Source organism: Bacillus rossius, chromosome 6 (assembly GCF_032445375.1).
Source record: "Bacillus rossius redtenbacheri isolate Brsri chromosome 6, Brsri_v3, whole genome shotgun sequence".
NCBI lineage: Eukaryota > Metazoa > Arthropoda > Insecta > Phasmatodea > Bacillidae > Bacillus > Bacillus rossius.
Window position 1 is genome coordinate 52,429,793 of NC_086334.1, and position 16,040 is coordinate 52,445,832.

Genomic DNA, 16,040 nt, shown 5'->3' on the forward strand with positions numbered 1-16,040 from the left:
CCTAGACCTACTAACCACCCACCACCCCTAAAAGAGACTACCTAATAAGGAAATTGCGCCAGCATGGAAGTAACGTTTCTGTCTCTGTTACGTATTCTGTGTTCTAGAGCGTCGGCCAATAATAGAGTAAATGTTGTAAGCCCGTAGTAACGAATTAAGAACTTACAAAGCCTTAACTACTTCCTTTTCTTACGATCTACTCATAAAACCATAGAGCACATGATCTGATTAGTATTTTTTTTTTTGCTAGTACATATAACATTTCAGGAAGCGCTGATTCACGGGTGCGTAGTTGGCGAACTCATAAATATCCCGATAACGCCTCGCGCCACTTGAAATACGGCTGCAGGGAGAATGTTCTCACGTCACTGCGACGAGCCTGATAACTGCCGTGCCTGTAAAAACAGCAGCATGGCAGTTGCCACGGGAGAGGTAACCACGCGCGCAGATAGCGGCAGTGCGGCGCAGCGGAGAGCTGTGATTGGCCGCGTGAGGCCTTGTTAGCCGGCCTCCTGTCGCGGCAGCTAGCGCGCTGCTCCGGTGTTCCGTGACGACCCTGCTGGACGCACGAAGGCCCCGCGCCGAGCCACGGTGCTCCATTGCAATCCCAGTCCAGTATACATCGAAAGGTCAACTTATAAACTCAAACAAAACCAATCACTGTGTGATTAATTTTATTCACAGTGTGGGACATAATTCTACCGAAGAATGATGGGAAAATATTCAAAAATCTATCAAAAAACTTATTTAAAAAAATTGGTTGTCTGTAAAGTCGGTTTACGGACGATAGTTTAACGTGACAACGTCAAAACAAAATATTGATGAAATGATTGCATACTTTTATGAATAAAATTGAATAATTTTTATTGGATTATCACTTTTTTGTATAGATACAAAGGAGTGAAATAAAATCTACAATTTAATTGATAAATTTACTTTTATTTGCACTCATTTATTCAAATAAGTTTATTACTTTAACGAAGAGATTATTTTAACTATAACTTTTATACATGTTTGCTATTTAACTTCTTCCAATCTGTGTTATTCTGTTGAGGATAGGACGATGATAGGAAAAGTAGGAAACGAATGGGAGTGTTTCAAGTTTAATGTGCCTCGAAAAAGTCAAATCGATGGTTGTTCCAATCGAGTGGAAGAGAGATAGATGAGGCGCAAGCGTACAATGAGCGTAACGGGACACAGCCTAACGGGACAATGTGCGTAACGGGAAACTTTTTCGTGCGTGCAGCCGGCGTTCATCGATTTATTAGACGTTGTCACGTCAATATAGTTTGATTGGATTGATATCCGTCCTTCGTTTGTTTGTTTCTTTTTTAAATGTGCTTACTTTTTTAATGTACATTGACAAGACTGCAGTCAGACCATGATTCACCTCGTGGTTCGGAGATCCCTGGTCTAAACATCTGACATTGGACATGGCTTTTTTGAAAATTTTCGCAGAGTATCTTTGTTTGGAGTCGCTTCGCCTATACGTCTAACATTGAAAAAGACCTTGGTGATTGGTGATCAGGCAGTTTTAAGAACAATAATAATATTAGTAATGTAAATATTAGTAACTAATAAAACTGAAATAAAACTTAATTGGACTATCCCTTACGAACCCAGTTCCCCCACATTATTCTCGTGACAATGTTATTGACAGTAGTGGGAAAAAAATGTTTTTACACATTTATTATTTTGATTAATTTGAGGTTGCTACGGTACATGAAAATGCATTGATAGCAGCAAAGCCTCATGAAAAAAATTTATATAAGAAAATGTCTTGCATAATAAGTTTATAAATTTAGCACTTGGCCTGTAAATACGTGCGATTTTACCCTTTTAATTAGTTTTCAGGTAAACGAGTTAAAACTTGTAAGTACTTACTAATTTTCTATCAGGGTTTTTACTGCATTGTAAGGCTTGCGATAAAATAAATTGAATAGTACATTCAACCAATTTGAAAACCCAACCATTTAGGTCCCCTTTGTAAAAAAATAATAATAATAAAATATTGGATTTTGCCAAGTGATTTCGGTGGCGTTGGGGCGAGAAACGTGTGCAAACACGCCCGCATCACGTAATTGCTAACCAGCTGCTTGCAGTCTCCGGGCGCGGGGAGAGACTCGTCGAGCTGTGGAGGACACGGGCGGAGGAAGAGGGGGGGAGGAAGAGCCGGAGTAATAAAGAGCAGTGCGGAGTGCAGGCCGGGAAGAGAGGACTGAGAGAGTTCGGCTCGGCAAACACAGCGGCGGGAGGTGCCGGCGAGTCCGGCGGATTGATTTCTGCGCGAAGATAGGTCCTCGGGCTGCAGCTGCCAGCCCGGGTCTCGCGAGACCTTCCGCACACCCTTTTCAACATACTTCTGTGTGGGTTGCCCAGCTACCAGTTTACATTAAGTATGTAGCATATTCTTACATTTTAGTGATTTTTAGGTTGATTTCAAGCAAGGACTGCATTATGCTAACTTGAGGGTAATTTTGATGATGATGTAGTTTGTAGGTTTTGTGTAAATGTGTAGGTTTGTGGTTATGTACTCAGATATTTTCATGTTACATCAAGCTATATATATATATAGTTAATGTTCTCCATACGTCGAGCTTCCTTCGCGTGTTCCATACGCTTAGACCAGACTACGTATTGTTGTACATAAATGACGTTTTCTATCTGCCATGTTTACAACGGTTACGAACCGCTACTCGTACAAGCGTCCAAGTTCGTTATCAATCTTCTGTTCATTCTAGAAAGTAACTTAGGTCATATTTGCTGCTTACATCTAACTGCAGTGAAGAGAGTGATTTGGTTAGCAAGATAAGTGTGTTATAAGTTTGTAATCGTTCGGGTTTGTCTACGTCTTCCCCTCTGTTGAGACTCGACAGTGAACTTTAATTCACAGCGGCTACATAAATAATTTTAAAAAAAACTAATACCGTACTTTTGATGTATAGGAAGTTCGCAAATTGTGGGGCATAACTTGCAGGAAATACCAAAACAAGCAACTCTTACTAAGGAACATATTTTCGGAAAACGGGTTACAAACCATACGCAATTTGGTGAACATTACCATTCGTGGTATGAGGCAGTCGCTGATTAACCCGCACGAAGTTCTTCCTATTGGCACACGTCTGTTGTGGGAGCTCACTTGGTTAGTGCGCAGTGCTCTTTCTGCAATTCCTTTTTGTCCGGTGGCACGCCATTAACACATGAGCCATCTCTGCGAATGTAAAGTCCGCCGTGCCAGTGATGTATAGTTGCAGCGCCGCACTCGCTAACAGTCAACGCTGCGCTGATCGCCCAGAGCCAAGCGTATTGAAGTACCACAACCTACCATCCACTGTGCCGTACACCAGACTGCTGGCTGCTGGTATGTGTAACTAACTCTGCACGTCTGAGCCCGGGTCGTCACCTGCTTCTAGCGGGGCGTCTGAACGCCACTGAGCTGCGATCACGTGACCTATGGCCCCCTGAAGCCCGCCAAATTCAAATATGCGCGCTACTGTGTAAATAATGGGAGGGCAAACTCTAGCGCCCGGAGGAACTTACACAGCATGCTATAAAAGTGTATAACTTCAAAAATGCGCAAATGCGTACACTATGACACGTATTATTATTGAAAAATTAGGTTTTAAATACGTTGGCTACAAACTTGGTACTACGCACCTTGCGTGAGCAGTCTGTCATAATTTTTTCTATGGATTAATCTAAATTTCTGACTCCAATTTTTATTTTTTTTTTCCATAAAAATCTTGTAGCCTCGTTATCAGAACGCAGACACTGGTGTAATGTAATCCAGCGCTAAATAACCGTTCGCTAACCAAAATGTACACGAATACGGGTATCATATCACAAATTCGAGGAAATATGTTGTGTGGAAGTCATTATTTATAGTAAGACCGTATATCCTAGCAAAACATTCCTGTTTTGCCTTCTGACAAACACAATTTTGAAGGAAATCGATTGATTTTTTTTCACAACGGTTCTCTGACCTTGTGAACAGAAATTAATGGTATTTGGTATGAACCGTTTTAAAAAGGCCGGCGAAAACAATTATTTTTCATTAAAAAAAAAACGAAGGCCAAGTCTAAAATTTGTTTGGTTGACAAAGATAAAGCTTAGATTCATGCACACTTTCTCCATTTAAGTTGCACCGTACTCTACGCAGAAGCGACGGGTGTTTGTTGATTCGGTAGAACCAATCATTGAAATACTGAAATGGTTGTAAGTGCTTTTGTTTCAATAATGAAAGTGTTTCTAATTATTTAAGTAAATTTTCTTCTTACTTTCCTAAAAAAATACGAAGGGGGTCCACATTACTTAGATTGGCATTTTCTTAATAATTAAGTAAGCTATAATTTGTATAATGCAACTGGTACAGTAGTTTATACCTAAATAATATGTTTCCGACTGTATTCTTATTTGTATATTTAAATTAGTTGTTTAGTGGGGTTGTGTTTCATGAAGTTTGTCGTTTGAGATCAAATCGACCCGTGTTCAAAATTTCTAAGCTAACGTAAGGCTGACCAATGTGTCTGCAACTTTTCATGTCTGTATGCACCTTATGAAAACTATTCACGTTCCTACACACATAACGTTTCGCCTCCTCTCCCCACTTATTAACCTGGATGATGCATATCCAACATAATGTAAGCATTACTGTGATTTAGTAGTAGTGTAGGTACATCCGTAGTTCATCTGGGTATTTTCGTTAAAATAAAAAATAAATAAACTTTTATTTAACTTTTATTTAATTGTCATATGCCGAAATATGTGCAATGCACCATTTTCAGCAACCGATTGTCACCGTACCCCGCGACGACAGAGGCAGTGACAGTCCCCACGAATTGCTAGGAGCAGCCACATTTACACGCGGTAACCAAAGTTTAGCCAATTCTAATCGCTAGAAACAGCTACTCGTAAAACACTCGTAAAATGAGTGATTTTCATGGTCAATGCCACATAACTTATTTTTTTTAACGCACTTTCTTGACTTTTTCCAATGTAGCAGGTATTTAGTGTCCTTATTCATGTCTGTTCTCTCGATAAAAATAAAATTTTATTATAATGTAAACCTTCATACAGGTTTAACCAGGAGATCTTATAACCTCCAACATGTTATTATCATGGTCTCTGTCACAAAACTTATGTTTTTTTTAACACACTTTAAGACATGTCTCCAATATATAAGGTACGAAGCGATTAACATAATAGCTGATCATTAATTACAAGCCTGTGAGCAGAGAAAAACAAATACTGGAAAATTTTAAAGAGGACCAAGTAGCAGGTGTTAACGAAAGAAAATATTTTTTACTTGTTGGTGCTTTTAACATGATCGCACTCCGTACATGCAAAACTTCATTAAGTGCGTTTGCCTGCACCTTGTATACAAGTTATGCAGTTTACTGTAATTAAAAACATTTAAAAGTTTTTAAAAAATATTAAATATAAATTATTTCAATACTATTACAATTATCATTAAATATCCCGTGGTCGGTTACTTAACGTATAAAATACATGCTAACGAACTATGTATTTAAAAAATTTACGATAAAAAATATCTAAATAATTAAATACAATACCAAATCATCTAAAAAATTACAAAATATAATGATACTTATTTTTTACGTATCTTTAGGATATTCTTATATTTACATCGTTTTTGGGAAGCCTGTTTAAAGTTACGTAAATATTAGCCTATAGGTATAAAAAATGTTAAAAACTTTACTTAAAAGTCCTGCAGTATATATAACGTGGCCTAAAATCACCATCTCAGTTCGCTGCGGCAAAATGTCACTACGCAGTTGTTACGTGTACATACTTGCACATACTTGTTACCGTTACTCTGACGCAATAAAGCACAGATGGGAGAATTGGTGGTAAATGTTTCATCAGGACTGGGCGGGTGACTTACTTGATGATTCTCTGGGCTACTCGCTATCGACCCATGCAGTAGCAAGTAACATTGTGTCTCGCAACTTTACTGGAAGGCATACCAGACACAGCCCAGACATAACAGGACGTATATTGTAGCTGAAGACTGTTGACGTCGCACAGAGCCAGAATGGCAAGCAAATTGCCAACCACCAAATTGCCGATCGCATACTTGTACACTTGCATACTTTCACACCTGCATACTTGTACACTTGCATTCTTTAACACTTGCATACTGTCACATTTGCAACTTGCTTACTTACACAATCGTACTTATACTTGTCTACTAGCATACTTGCACACTCGCATATTTGAAAACGTGCATACTTTCAAATGTGCATACTTGTAAACATGCATACTTTCACACTTGCATACTTACACACTTACATACTTGCACACTGGGATACTTGCACACTGTCTCACTCGCTTACTCGCTTACTTCACAATTACACAATCGCATACTCGCATATTTGCATACTTGCGCAATAGCATCATTTAACACTCGCTTACTTAACAATTACACAATTTAATACTAGCATACTTGCATTCTTGTAAACTTGCATACTTGCACACTTTAATACGTGCATACTTGCGCACTTGCATACTTGCGCAATAGCATACTTTAGCACTCGCATACTTACATATTATAAGTTATATATTTTTTGATCTACGATCTCAGCCAATAATGTAATAAGGAAGAAGTTTTACTTCAGTCGCGCATGGACTCATCGCACACAATTATTGTACATTGTTATTGGTAGCGTTTGTGACACTGTTTGTAGGGCTGCTGGGTTGTTTCCAAGGATGACCAACACTGTGTAACTCCTGGGCCTGGGCGAGTCGACCGGGGCTTGTGTCGCTGTTCCTCCCGGCCAGAGGAGGACCCGCAGAAGGCCGAGGCCCTCGGAATGTCGAGGGCGTGAGACCTGGCGGGGCCCGGAGGACGAAATGTGTCGCGCGGAATTGGATTTTTCTAACCGAAAGCTATTTCCGCAGATATTTTCAGGCAATAGAATGCGCGCGGGGGGTGGTATTTACAGCTGCCAAAAGAAGCGGCGATGTTTAGGGAAACGTAGGCGTGTGAAATCTCGGCCGATGGGAATATTGGGCGCGAATCGGTACTTGGCCACGGAAAAAAATAAACAGCAGTACGGTTTCCACGAAAGAGTCAACCACGTTACGGTGCAGTAATTTATGGTATTTCAAACACGTTTAATCTTTTTCTAAGCTCATTATTTAATGAATAAAAAGAAATTCTGCAGAATATTTATGTTGTTTTGAAATCATATTTCTGACGTGAACTTACTTTTGCAGTTATACTTCTTTAGGTCATTTGGGAGTGAAACTCCAGCATGTAACGAAATGAGCGCGCACCGCGCGACGGAAATCAACAGGATGAAGTCCTATGCGCATGTGCGTTTCTTCTTGCTGTGTTCAAACGCAAGATGTAACCGTAGCACGTGGTTTATTTCCATACAACTTGTAAATAGTTAATTCAACAAACAAAATAGTATATATGCTCGTATATTTTTATTATTGTCGCTAATAGACTACCTATTAGGTTTTATTCGCGTTAGAAGTAATATTTTTCTATCCAATCATAATTTGAACTCCAAATGTTCTGCTGAAGGAGAAATTGAGATTGTGATAATCGTGTGAACAGTTTTTGATTTACAACCACAGCATACTTCTCAAATAATAAAAATTAAATGATAGCATTTTTGGGCAGTAATGAGTAAAAAATTTTTAAAAAATACGTTTTACTACCGTACATATTTTGTGTTTTGTATTTATACAAAAATACAAAGGGATGAATATAATAGTCATTATAAAACTAGAAAATTCAAAGTATTATTTTTTTTTAAACTAGAAATATTTTAATTTGTTTTATGGCATTATTTTTATATATTTTAAATCTTGTTTTTAGTATTGTATGATACTTCCTTACATTTAGTAATTTCCACAGTCCAGTGTTTATTTCAACTAGAAGTTATCTAAAACCATGTTTACTCACTTCTATTACGGTTCCTGTTTTTCAGTACAGCGATTGTAATTCCTGTGTTAGATATATTACACCGTATATTTTAAGATGTCAATTATATTCTATATATGTTAATATGGTTTTATAAAAAACAATTTTACTATATTTTTACATTCTTAAGTCCTATGCATATATAAATATTTAATTTTCACTCAAATATTCTATTAATTGTTTGGGGTATTGTAACGTGATTAAGGTATATGACAAAGCTCACGTCAGTTAAAAAAATTTTATGCTACAGAGAACTATTATATAAACGAAGCCAACCGATGCTTTCAAGCTTGAATTTTGAAGTGACATACGTCTATTTCCTCGAAATATTCAGAGTTCTAAACTCAGCATGTGTATCGTTTACTCAATAGCAGCTAATTCAATAGTTTGTAGAATAAATTGTTCTTATGATAAACTCATATTTTATGTGAGTTGTATTCAACTCTTCAATTACAGGCATAGTTTTACGCTAAACATATTTGTTGGTATTGCTCCTAAACATGTAATGACAGTTATTTACCTACACGTTGGATAGGAACTAAGCATACAAATGTGTTTAGTTAAATATGAATTTAACTTTTCTCATACTGAGATGTTTATCAACCATAATTTCTCATCGTATCCATTAGTATGGCGAATTTCCAAACAAATTCTTACAATCTGTGTCGTCGAAAGAACTTGGGTTCTTTTCACTTTGCGAAGTGGGAACAAAATTGTGGTTTTAATAACGACTTTTTGGTAAAACATCGCAAGACAATAGTTAACATCAGTGCCGTTTACGAGTCATTTGTGCACAGATTTGAAAATCAAGCTTTTTAACGCTTAGAAGTTCATCGCATCAGTGCAAATTGGTGAATATCCGTTGATATCTCGGGCACACTAACCAAAAAATAACCCCAGGAAAGGGTGTATTTATTTAATGTTTTTATGAATCAAACACATTAACAGCGTTAGTCAGCGATGATCCGTGAACCTGCTAACGAAAATGTTCAGTTCTCGTTATCAAACCTGAAAAAAATATTTTGAGACCACTTTACTTGCCTTGTGTAGGTCTACACTCACTCGCATGTCTCCTAGTGGCTGCACTTTACATTAGAGTGCGTCACCCCGAATCAAGATGTGACAAGAGTAGCCTACTTGACAGTTACTGCTGACTTCTTTTTTAATTTTTATCGTCGAAAGTGAATGTGAAACCACGGAATTATTTAAATCAAACAACATGTTATATTTTAAGATGGAATTTTAATACATATTCAGTTTTGATGCCACGACAGTTTTTTATACTTAAAGGGTTTATGAGATTTAAGATATAGTCGTCTTAACTCGCTGTATTTATTCTTTAACATTTTCATAAACGGTTTTAATTGCCTTTTTTTTAATTCAATGCCATAGCATGTACAATATCTCAGATAAGTTACCATTTTCTATGATTAATTTGCAACAATACTAGATCGCTGCTATTCAGCTATGCATGACTGCAAATTAAACCTGGGAACCTTTTCTTGGCGCTGTCGGAATATTTCCGCTAGCGGAATTGCTTGATTCCGACAAAGATATGGTAGACCCTATTCTTGAACACTCGCTAGCGGAATTATGTATCGGAATTACGTCACAAAATGTCGGAATTATTCCTCTTGCTGGTGGAATCATGATTCCGATAGAAATTTGAGAGTATTTTGTTCTTTGGAACTTTGATTTGTTAAAAATGGACGCTCTGTTATGGTTCTGAAATACTTGAATGTCCCATAAAATTGTGATGAATGTATATGTATATATATATATGATTTTACGACAGTTTTGGTGTCTATGGACTATTAAAGGAAAAACTAAATCACACCATTTAACGGCTACAATAGGTAGTCTTTCTTCAAAATCTGCCTAACTCATGCAGCGCAGTAAAACCACTCGGCGGGTAAGGTCAACAAAAGCCCAAATCCTTCCAAAAAATCGAAACTCGAGCGGCTCGATGGGTGCCGGATTACAGAATGGGCCGATGTGAATAATGACGAATCAAATAACTCCGGCTATATATTAATATAATATAGTTATTGCTAGTGCTAACAAGCTGCAAAGTTCGTGAACAAATATGGCGTTCTCTTGTTTACATCTGTATTAGCTGTTCTTTTCTGTTTTGACTAACTATCTTGATACGTAGTCTTCGTAAATATATAAAATGTATCAAGTGACTTGGCTTTTGGATTCTAGCCACGTCGAATGCGAAATGTTCACCAACGTTCAAGGCGCCATCTTCAGGGTATCAGGAAATTATTTTGCCTTTAAATACTCTCACCTGAGAAAAGTATGTTTTCTGATTGGCTTCAGCTGTAAACCAATCAGAGACTTGTTTCCGTATGGTTGGCTGTGTGGTTTGGCCAATCTGGGATGGGATTCTGTGAGTGCATGAAGCTGCTGAGCAAAAAGTGGCCTCTTCTCTTGTGGTTAGCTGGACCACCTGGCCAGTCAGAAGCGATATGTCTTCTGTCGAACGCAGAGCTTGGTTTTGGAGCGCGTGGACGAGAGGTAGAGACGTGCGCGTGTCGACCAGGTTGTAGCATTGTGAGTAGTCGACAGATAGTTTCAGCAGCGGAGGTAATTATGCAAATAGCTCGGAGCTAGCTCGCCAGTGGTCCGGACCGAGCGCTCGCTCTCCGCGCCGTCCTGTTTGATCAGGTCAGGCCAATTGTTCGCGTCCCGCCTACTGAGCCGTGTAATTGCAGGGGACAACCCACTGCCCCCTTTCCCCTGCCCAACACACACACAAACACCCCAACTCTCCCGCCCACGTGTGCCTTGTTGCCCGTAGGCTGGGGGAGGGGGGAATTGAGCTGAGCCGTGCACTTTCTGTTTGCGTTACACGTCTCGTTCGCCTTTTCCCCTGTTTGCTTTCGATTCTCGCTTCCGCGCCGACCTCTTTCTGCTCCAGGTAGCTCTTCTTGTTTTACCCCTGTTTGCTTCACTGCTGTAGATGTGACGAGGTTTATTTTACAAGCGATACCATGGCTTATAAAGGAAAAGAAAAAAATAATGTTATGTTGGAGTAGAATATACATATTTTAGATGGTTACCTAGGCGACCTGTTAGCCACGAATATCTAGTAGATTTTAACCGTGTGCTGAAGTGCTTTGAAATAGAGAAATTTGGCAAAGATAATATAAAGTTCGTCTTTGTTTTAGAATCTGAAGATGACATATACATAAATTATCAAAGCAATTCCCCACCATGCATGGCTATTAACAGCATCAATAAAGTTTTACCCCGGTATGGATTCCCGCGAGTCTTATTGGTGGAGAACGGGGTACAGTTCACGGGCTGGTATTGGCGGGCACTCTGTCAATGGCAGGGAGTGGAACACCGCACCACCCCGCTCGAGACCAACTGAGCGCCACAATAAAGACATTAAAACACAGTTTCGGCTCCGTTTGGGCGAGGATCATTCCAAGTGAGACGTCCATCTGCCCACTCCACTGTACTGTTTGCGCTGGAGGACTAACATCATCACAGGCCTCACCACTACCGAGCTAGGTTCTCCAAGGTGTAGCCTCGCCTTGCCAGGAGAAATTCAGGTGTCAGGGGCAATCGACCAGACCCCCGTGGAGTCGAGGCTAGAGGGGGCATGGCCCGGCGAACCCCCACCCTTGTGAACACAAACCAACCAGCTGGCCACGGACACGTTCGGTGCCGCCACCTGTCGTCAGGCAGCTACAACTATTGCGAGGGCCTGGCCCCAAAATGGACCACCCTGCGCGAGAAAGTGGCCCTTGCTGGGCTCACCACCTTAATAGTCATAATACATTGACAATATGCAACTTGTCTCGCAGCCCAAGTCCCAATAACGCCTACGCGAGAGCCACTGCCTTCCACGGACCCCGAGGTAGACCATCAGGACCCTGAATTGATTGACCCGAATAGTCCAAACGCCGCACGCATACCTATTAACGCAGGCGCCATTGACACCCGGGGGGGGGGGGGAACGACCTCAGGACAATCCTTCACGAGCCTGGCTAACTGGACGATCAAGACACACCGAACACAAGAGCGGCCTATAGTGACTTTTCCCGATGAACCAGACATTCCAGCCACCCCGAACTCAGACAAGGAACCCACAGTGACTTTGCCCGACGTTCCCACCTCGGAACACTCACGAGGCGACACCTCGATAATCGACGAGCTCGAAACAAACAGGGTCAACACATCCCAAAACCAAAGCCCCGGGAGGACACGTAGTGCGCTAGTGTGGTGGTGCTGTCAGGATGACTCAGGAGAATGTCTGGGTTTTAGTTCTTAAGCTAGCAGTTTAGGTTAGTTTAGTATTATATGTTTATGAAGTATGATTTTTGTGTGGTTGTGTATTACTATGGTTAAGTTTAAGAGAAGGCTAAAAGCCTTAGAGGTCTTGTGAGCAAGCGAACTTGAGTGCTAACCTAGGGGCGAAGTTTCAGTTCTCAGCATTGTGCTGATGTGTCTGCAACTGTTCCAGAACTAGCCGAGCCAGAACGCGCAATCAGGACCATGAACGGTGTTAGTGAGCGGTAACGTGTGGTGTCTGCGACCCGGCATGGCGTGTGTTTTGAGAAGCAAGGCGCGGTGTGCACAATGCATGGTAATGTGGAGGCACGGGTCTGCCCGCAGCACGTCGCAGTTGCCCTGGGTCACGGAGGTGCCAATTGGAGTGGGTTGCCGCCTCGTCCAAATGCAGGCGCAACTCCAGCTCCCGATAATTCCCAGAAACGCTTGCTTCTAATAACTCTCTACGTTATTACACTATACTGTTTGGTATATCATGTTTATTACCATTTCTACTTAACAATTTTTTAAGATTTTAGTCAACTGAACAAATATGTATTTGCAAAAAAAACAATTGTTCACTTCTGTTTACGATCTCTTATTACGCTGATGTAACACTGAGAATAAAATATCGCAAACTGTGTAACATTGTTAAACTGTTATGTTAAATTATTAACGACAAAAGTACTTTTGGATAATTTTTTATGACAACCAAACGAACTCATTTCTACCTGACTGAAATAAAGTTTTAAAGCGTCTCGGAGAAATGTGTAATAAAAATGTAATATATTTACTTGCGTGTCCAAACATTTGATTTTGAATGCACACTCGTAAAAAGTAAGATTGTGGTGTTATAAACGAGAAAAAGTACAGATTTAAAACTTATCGTTGACATCAAGGTCATAAGAGAAGGGTGTGGCGAGAAACTATGAGAGGTAACAGCGGGTGAAAGGAGAACCTCGCAAGAATCCTTCGGCACACGGCAACGTCCGCCGCGTTGCCCGCTCACGAGGAATTAAAAGACTCTGACCCTGCCGAGAATCGAATCCGAGTAGCTTCCGTGATCAAGAACCGAGACCCTGAAGTGACTAGTGTGGCCAAATGTTCCATTCTGGATGCATGTCCGTGAGATGAGGCAACCGCTGTAATGATCAGCGCTGTACCAGGTGAGGAACAGCACGAAGCTCTTGTGTGTGTTGGCTCAAGTCTATCTCTCTCCCTTAAACCTACAGTTAGCACTTCTCTCTGTCACTCTCCGCGGCTTTAATGATCCACAGCCTCACGTTCCCTCATTCTTTCCTCTCTCTTTTGTCGGTGTTCATAAGCGGACGGGGAAGGTGGAAATAACACTGAGTTGCTTAAGAGAAAACAACAACAAAAAAAACATTCTGTTTATGTTTGCAAACGAGAATAAAGCAACTCTGCAAGCTGTGGTTACTTCGACAGAACAGCGCGTCCTGGATTACTCATCCCACCTCAAAGGTTGTCAGAAGCTCCAACACATGTGGACGTACTTTCATACCTTTCAAATCTTTGTGCGACACCACCTGATAGTGAAAAAAAAAAAATCCTCAGGAAAAATATCCAGTCACTGTTATACAGCTCCACTGCGTAGAAGGAAATTATCTGATAATTGTGTTTTATTTTAAAAAAATTGTTAACCATAGAAAATTTTTTGACCAACCGAATCCTATATTTTTGGTACAAACCTAAATTACATATTTACAAAGACAGTAGTTCCTGAATTATAAATAGGTAGCTCTGTACCTGGCAGGTTTTCACCATCTGATTTTAAATTTTTTTCACAATTACATTCTCTATTATTGGAGATTATAAAGTCCCGCGTATTTAGTGATACTAACACATTTTTCAAATGACAGTGAAAGTAAAACACTACATACCTCCTTGTTTTTTTTTTCTGAGGAAAACGTTTTTTTTATTAGCATACAATTACGGCATGATAAAACAGTAATGAAAACCAAGAACTATAACTGAGACTAAGTTTTAAAATTATTTTTTTTTAATATTTATATTACTTATTTCCAGTTCCACTTTTAACTTCTTCAATGTAATTAATACTTAGTACACTTGTGGCGACAAATAATTAAATTTAATTCTTTAATGGAAGTGTATCATTTTCGATGACAGTAATTCTATCCCCTGCTTTAATTAGATAAATTAAGTGATGAATATTCTGTAACCGAGCGAATTAGGGCAACGTTAAAACATTGGGTTCGCATTTTGAATCTCAGTGCGTCCATTCTGATTTATATTGCTCGTAGTTTGCCGAGATCATTCTAAGTGAATGCTTTGTAGTTTCTCCATATAGACTTGGCCCATCCCTTCCCCTGTGCCTGTGTTAGAGGTGGGTTGTTACAGCAATTTTCGGTATCTGTTCCAACCTGATACTGATACAGTAATGTACCTAGTTACAAGTCTCTGATACTTTTGTATCAGAGCAGTAGCGCTGTCAGGAAGCGACAAGGTATCAGCATTCTCGTTACAGGGTACACATCCTCCGTGCCGTCATCACCAGCGTAAAAAGGTATCGGTGTCTCTGATACATTATTTATTACGCCCGGTAATTCTCTACCTGTGTTACTCTCATGCCCGCCTGATACAGCCAGTATCAATCAGTTCAACATTCACTGCAGTTCGTCCTGGCCGTGCATTAATTACCACCATGTACATTGTTGCGGGCTGTCATGCTTTGTAGTTAGTATCTTTATAGTGAAATAAGGAATGGATAAGTGCAAGAAAAAGACTTCATTTGTGTGGAATTTTTTTACGGAAAATAATGAGTTTGCTAATTGTAATTTGTGTAGGCTAAACAAAAAACTGAGTTATAAATCATCATCGACTAATCTGAAGAAACATTTGAAACGTAAACATTGATATAGTATGCTCACTAATGTACGTATCTGTTTTTTTTTTATTTTTAATTTTTGATAAAATCGTATTCTTTTAATGTATGAAAACACTAGTTACTAATTGTTTTCGAAAAAAAAAATCCATATGTTGATTACATCTGTTATTAGTGTCAACTGAGAATTTATTTGCATTTTCATAGCTCTTAGGTGCACAAATATAAATATTATATCTTGTATTAATGTACTTTTTAATTTTAAAATTTCATTAGTTTTATTATTGAACGAGACTGTGCACGCACTGCGCACTGAGCGTACTTTGATGTGGGACAATAACCAAACGACTCATAACAATTTCGCTTTGCGCCTCTCCTTCAACGCCTTCCCCTGCGCTTCCTCCCCTACATTATTTCCCTTCTTTATCCCTTATTCGTCGTTCTTGCTCCCTCCCCTTTCACAAGCTCCGCCCAAGTGACCGTCATCTGCGATCGGGTACTGCGCACATTGGCCGTGGTGTTGTTCCAGGCGAATTCTGAACTGATACTAAAGTACTTGAAATTTTCAAGTTGACTCGTTTTCCGTTCCTGATACAGGCGCGTATCAGTGACAAAGTATCAGGTTGATACTTTTCGACCCACCTCTAGCCTGTGTTAGAGGTTGGTCGAAAAGTATCAACCTGATACTTTGGCACTGATACGCGCCTGTATCAGGAACGGCAAATGAGTACACTTGAAAAGTATCAGAGACTTTAGTATCAGTTCAGAATTCACCTGGAACAACACCACGGCCAATGATCGCAGTACCCGATCGCAGATGACGGTCACTTGGGCGGAGCTTGTGAAAGGGGAGGGAGCAGGAACGACGAATAAGGGATAAAGAAGGGAAAGAATGTAGGGGAGGAAGCGCAGGGAAAGGCGTTGAAGCCTTGAAGG

General features: G+C 39.9%; 1 long non-coding RNA gene across 1 annotated transcript; it reads left to right on the forward strand.

Moving 5' to 3' along the window:
• Nucleotides 1-2,311: 2,311 nt before the first annotated feature.
• On the forward strand, nucleotides 2,312-12,564 carry LOC134533581 (uncharacterized). Its single transcript, XR_010075344.1, has 2 exons — nucleotides 2,312-2,396; nucleotides 12,435-12,564. It is a non-coding gene; the product is annotated as an uncharacterized LOC134533581 (long non-coding RNA).
• Nucleotides 12,565-16,040: the final 3,476 nt, after the last annotated feature.